The sequence below is a fragment of the Myxine glutinosa genome, chromosome 5 (assembly GCF_964187855.1).
Source record: "Myxine glutinosa chromosome 5, kmMyxGlut1.1, whole genome shotgun sequence".
NCBI classification, from domain to species: Eukaryota; Metazoa; Chordata; class Myxini; order Myxiniformes; family Myxinidae; genus Myxine; species Myxine glutinosa.
Window position 1 is genome coordinate 123,516,005 of NC_136265.1, and position 6,000 is coordinate 123,522,004.

At 49.5% G+C, this 6,000-nt stretch overlaps 1 protein-coding gene across 2 annotated transcripts in view; it reads right to left on the reverse strand.

The window, feature by feature from the left end:
- Nucleotides 1-5,785, reverse strand: part of LOC137427141 (uncharacterized) — a 28,228-nt gene extending 22,443 nt beyond the window's left edge. For both annotated transcript variants that reach the window (XM_068116350.2, XM_068116349.2), the window contains exon 1: nt 5,557-5,785. The gene's annotated coding sequence lies outside the window, so the exon portion shown is untranslated. The remainder of the gene's footprint in view (nt 1-5,556) is intronic.
- Between the last annotated feature and the right edge of the window lie 215 nt (nt 5,786-6,000).

Here is a 6,000-nt window from a genome sequence, read left to right on the forward strand (position 1 = left end):
CCGACACATAAAACATATAACATAGGGAGCGGTAGACAAGATGGGGAGAGAGGGGGAAGGACACAAACACAACATTTGAGAGCAGGGACCGAGAGACATGGAGACATCGAGAGATCTGAGAGAGGGCGAGGGCTTTGGGGGGGGGGGGGGGGGGGCGTGGGAAGGGGGCAGTGGGAGAGGTATAAAACATATGGACACTGCCAGGACTTCCAGGAAAGAAGTTGGAATTTCAAACAAGGTGGATCTGGGGTGAATTAGCGGGGGTAGAAAAGATCAAGGTTTTGGATGGGGGAAGATAAGAGATGGTGGTGAACAGCTGTTTTAAAGACCTGGAGGGAGGAGTGGGATTGAAGGGAGTGAGGGAGTTTGTTCCAGAGGCGGGAGAAAAGAGGAATGAAAGAGTGAAGGTGAGCGGAGAGCCGAGATTTCGGCAGTTTAACCATCAGAGGGTTGCTGGCAGATCTTGTGCGACCTGTAGGAATATTTGGGGGACAGAGCACAGAGAGAGCTGGGGGTGCAAGGCCGGAGAGGAGTCGGTAGAAGACAGAAAGACCACCTACCTGCCTGCGGTGAGTGAGTGAAAGGCCCTCAGAGATAGCTTCATCGCGGGAGATTCCAATAATTCTGAAAGCTTTGGTTTCAACAGCGTGAAGCCGAGCTAGGTGTGAGGCAGGAGCACCGGCCCATAGGGGAGAACAGTATTCCATTGAGCTGCGGATGAAAGCCTTGTATGTGGTGAGGAGCTCAGGTGTGCCGAGGAAGGACTTCGCACGACGGAGGATGCCCAGTCGGCGACTGGCTTTGGAGGCCAGCTTGGAAATGTGGTTTTCCCAAGAAAGATCATGGCAGATAGTGAGACCCAAAATCTTGAGCGACAGAACTTCTTGGAGAGGATTGTTGAGAAAGTAGATGGGAGGGTTGTCCAGTCGATCTTTTCGGAGAGACATAGTAAGAGTGTGAGATTTGTCAGGATTGAAAGACATGTTCCACTTGTTTGACCAGTCTGTGATTTTGTCCAGGTCTTCAGAGAGTGAGGAGGCAGCAGACTGCCGATCTGAGGGAAGAGGAATGGAGCGGCAGAGAGTGGAGTCATCAGCAAAGAGATAGAGAGGATTTTCGAGAGAGTCAGAGAGATCATTGATGAAGACCAGAAAAAGCACGGGGCCCAGAACACTGCCTTGGGGAACTCCAGCCTGAACAGGAAGAGGAGATGAGAGAAACCCATTCAGGGCCACACGTTGACGACGACTAGAGAGGAAGTCCGCCAGCCATGCGTGGAGATTTCCATGGATACCAAAGGAGGAGAGTTTGGTGAGCAGAGCGGGGTGCCAGACCGTGTCGAAGGCACGTGATATGTAGAGGGAGACAGCTCTAATTTCCTGTTTGGCATTGAGGACCTCCATCCATTGTTGAGACAGCAGAAGCAGCATGTCCAGAGTAGAGTGACCTGGTCTGAAACCAAATTGATGATCAGAGATCAAGCCATTGGAGAAGAGGAAAGATTTCATATCAGAAGCAATGATGGATTCCATGACTTTGCTGATAATTGGGAGAAGGCTGATTGGTCTGTAGTTGCTAGGATCTGTTTTTGCACCTTTTTTGTGCAAAGCGGTTCGGTGTGGTCATGGCGATTCCAGAGGCTCTGTAAGTCATAAACAAATGATACAGACACAGAAATATACTAATCTATGTCGTCTCAGGTCTCAGGGTCTGAAAGGTCATGACAATAGCTCAAAGACCCCAATGAGCTCGAACCTGACCCAAGCGTGTTCCAGGAAACAATGAGCACCAAAAGACATCTGCATGAGACAAGCAGATACAGCATGCTGTTGTTTATATATTCAACACATACATCATGGATCAAATAGCATCCTCGTGCATTGGAGTTCCTTGTGTTTCCGTGGGTAGCACAGCCGGATATAAATAACCGAGGAGATCCCCACCTGGACCCAGGGTATGCACGTGACTATGTTCTCGATCCTCGGGAACGACATAAAATAATGTTCCTGGCTTTTATCCGTCCCGGTGTGGGGGATTTATTCCTTCTTTCTGCTGGGGTATTGGCTCACATAAGAGTATGGTCCACTATTTCCACAATGAAGCAGAAGAGAACTGACGGACAAGAGATATACAGACAGAGAACATCTGAATGAAACGATAAATGTGTAGGTAGATGCAGGGGCAGAGAAGAAGAGGAATGGAAATCAAACAGAGTAAGACTCACAGGTAGCATGGAAGCCATACCACCTCTGGACAATGATGCTGTACAGTGATATCCGGATACCATTGTGAGATTCTGAGATTCATATTGGACATCAGGAAGACAGCACGAGATGAGATATGGTGCAGATGGCCATCTTGAAGGACTGTATGGACATCAGGAAGACAGCACGAGATGCGATATGGTGCAGATGGCCATCTTGAAGGACTGTATGGAAGAGGACAAAAGGACAGGCTCAAGGAGGCAATACCATAAGCTAGAGAAAGGGGGGGATCATGGAGTTATGGGAGATGATAATAAAGCATCAACTGGGAATGATAAACAAGAAACTGTTTGTACTGGAAGAATGTGTGGAACCTGGTGGAGTTTGGGATGGATGGAGAAGATTGCGAAGCCAGCTGTCTGTCCACGATGCAGAGGAATGTTTGGAACCTGCTTGGCGTGGGATGGGTGGAAGGCAGATGTGGTGGATCATCAGAAAGCAGATTGAAGATTGCGAAGCCAGCTGTCTGTCCACGATGCAGAGGAATGTTTGGAACCTGCTTGGCGTGGGATGGATGGAGGGCAGATGTGGTGGATCATCAGAAAGCAGATTGAAGATTGCGAAGCCAGCTGTCTGTCCACGATGCAGAGGAATGTTTGGAACCTGCTTGGCGTGGGATGGATGGAGGGCAGATGTGGTGGATCATCAGAAAGCAGATTGAAGATTGCGAAGCCAGCTGCCTGTCCACGATGCAGAGGAATGTTTGGAACCTGCTTGGCGTGGGATGGATGGAAGGCAGATGTGGTGGATCATCAGAAAGCAGATTGAAGATTGCGAAGCCAGCTGCCTGTCCACGATGCAGAGGAATGTTTGGAACCTGCTTGGCGTGGGATGGATGGAGGGCAGATGTGGTGGATCATCAGAAAGCAGATTGAAGATTGCGAAGCCAGCTGTCTGTCCACGGTGCAGATGAATATGTGGAACCTGCTTGGCGTGGGATGGATGGAGGGCAGATGTGGTGGATCATCAGAAAGCAGATTGAAGATTGCGAAGCCAGCTGTCTGTCCACGGTGCAGATGAATATGTGGAACCTGCTTGGCGTGGGATGGATGGAGGGCAGATGTGGTGGATCATCAGAAAGCAGATTGAAGATTGCGAAGCCAGCTGCCTGTCCACGATGCAGAGGAATGTTTGGAACCTGCTGGGGATGGGATGGTTGGAGGGCAGATGTGGTGGATCATAATAATGCGGATTGAACATTGTGACGTCAGTCGCCCTTCCACGGTGTAGAGGAATGTGCTGAACCTGCGGGGGCATGCCGCATTGGATGGATGGAGGACAGAGGTGGTGGATCATCAGAAACCGGATTGAAGATTGTGAAGCCACCTGCTTGTCCACGGTGCAGATGAATATGTGGAACCTGCTGGGCATGGGATGGATGGAGGGCAGAGGTGGTGGATCATCAGAAAGCGGATTGAAGATTGTGAAGCCACCTGCTTGTCCACTGTGCAGATGAATATGTGGAACCTGTGGGCATGGGATGGATGGAGGGCAGATGTGGTGGATCATAAGAATGAGATTGAAGATTGCGAAGCCACCTGATTGTCCACGGTGCAGATGAATGTGTGGAACCTACTGGGGCAGGCCGCATGGGATGGATGGAGGGCAGTCTAGGTGGTGGGTCATCAGAAACCGGATTGAAGATGGAGAAGCCACTATCCTATCAAGACAGAGTAACATTGAAAGTTCTGATCCTTTAGCTCCTACTAAGAGATACTGATAAGTCCTGAGGTTTTGGAACTCAACGTTCTTTGGAGATGAGATCATGGCATGCAGCAGCGCCACCCCGCAGTGGGAAACCATACTCCACTTCATTGCAGACTAATTACCTCCACCACAAAAGGTCGATGGAGGTTACGTTTTCACCCCTGTCTGTCTGTTTGTCTGTCAGTTTGTGAACAAAATATCTCAAAAAGTTGTGGACGGATTCGGACAAAATTTGGCAGAGATGTAGCGTATGTGACAAGGACAACATGATTAGACTTTGGTGAAGATCCGGATCCGGATAGTATAATTTTTTAAGTGATTCTTCACCATTGGGAGATGGGACAAAAACGATACATAGCGGGATATCTCAAAAAGTTGTGGACGGATTTGGACGAAACTTGGTGGACAGGTTGTGTGTGTGACAAGGAAGATTCGATTCGATTTTGGTGAAGATCCGGATCCAGCTAGTGGAATTTTTAAAGTGATTCTTCACCATTGAGTGATATGGCCAACCAGGTGGAGGTGTGCTCTCTACTGAATGCCGTTCTAGTTCCTTCGACATCATTAAGATGTCCATAATGGAAAATGAAGGACTTCACTCAATGTATACTATTCCAAGGTGGTGACTCAGCTTGTAACGAATGGTAACTGGTAAGGCCAATAATCTAGAAGTTTCTCGTTTCGTGGTTCGTTCGACAGGTGAATGAAATGCACTGGAGCTCCAAGGACCAATGTGAGATGAGACCAAACGATTGTGTCCAAAATACCGGAATTGGTGCTTGCTATGTCGGAGACGTTGCACAAACTTGGTTTGCTTGGTTCATTTGTTTGCTGCTGTACTATATATACTCTCTGTATTCCAGAGATAATATTCTCTATTATGTACTCATTCTTCTTCTTCTTTGGTACGCAGCGCGAGGCTGTGAGTCGCATCATTGGCTGAGGGTGTGACTGTGCCGGTGATGCAGTGCCCCCTGTAGGTTAGGGCAAGAATTTGGAATCAGTTCATGGTGCTGGAGATAACTCGCCGACTTCGTTAAGGACACCGAGGGACCTTTAACGTCCACAAACTAATACTAGCAGACGGGATGCCCGGCTTAACTTACATCCGAGGGACGGCACACACATTGATGAATCATCCTGCCTGTGAAACACCGGGATGGCAGGTAACAGCTGGGTCTGGATTGAAATCCAGGCTCGACCGCTCAAAGGTGAGTGTGCATGTACCTGCAGGACATATCCTGCCAGCCCTTTACCTACCCACGGGCAGCTCGGGAAGGTGCGGGTACCTGATGCGCGGGCTGTTTCCTGAACACCCTTTCGTGGTGTTGTAGATCCCAGTGAATGAAAGGTGGAATAAACAAAGCGAACCTGCGTGTACGGACACTCCACATATGGTCTTGTATAAAACTCCTGGCCAAGCATGGTCATTCGCAATGATTGTATGGAAAATCTTTGGCTGCTATTTTCGTGTTTATAAAGTACTCAAAAGCACACCCGGGTTAACTACAAACCATCGAAACCGAACCTGAGGACCCTGATGAACCCGAAACGCAAACGTATAGGTAGCCAAGCAACTGCTCACCTTGAAATCAGTCCATGGCTTAACTTTAAAAGTCTTTAACTTGGAGACGAGAGAACTTTCCACGGATCCAGGCTCTTTTCCGGTTGTTTTCGGATTCCCAGGAGAGTCGGTTGTCCTTTGGCACAGCGGGCACACCCGACCGTGGGCACGAGGGTTCTCTCGGGAACGCGTGGCGATCATACACAGATGGTCCGGAGAATCCCGCGCAACGCTTTGCGGTCGAACTCGAGCTCCCTCCCACCTCCAGTAGACCACGCCCCCCGTCTCCTCCCATTTCCACGCCCCCTCGTCTCCTCCCAATCCCACCCCACCTCGTCGGACCGGACCGGGGAGTCTTGCGTTCTTGCATTCCTGAGCCGACCACTGCTGGCAGCACCGATCGTTGAAAGAAAGTTCACGATGGCTCGTCATTAGTGCACGTGTCACGTGTCAGATCCGCCCCCT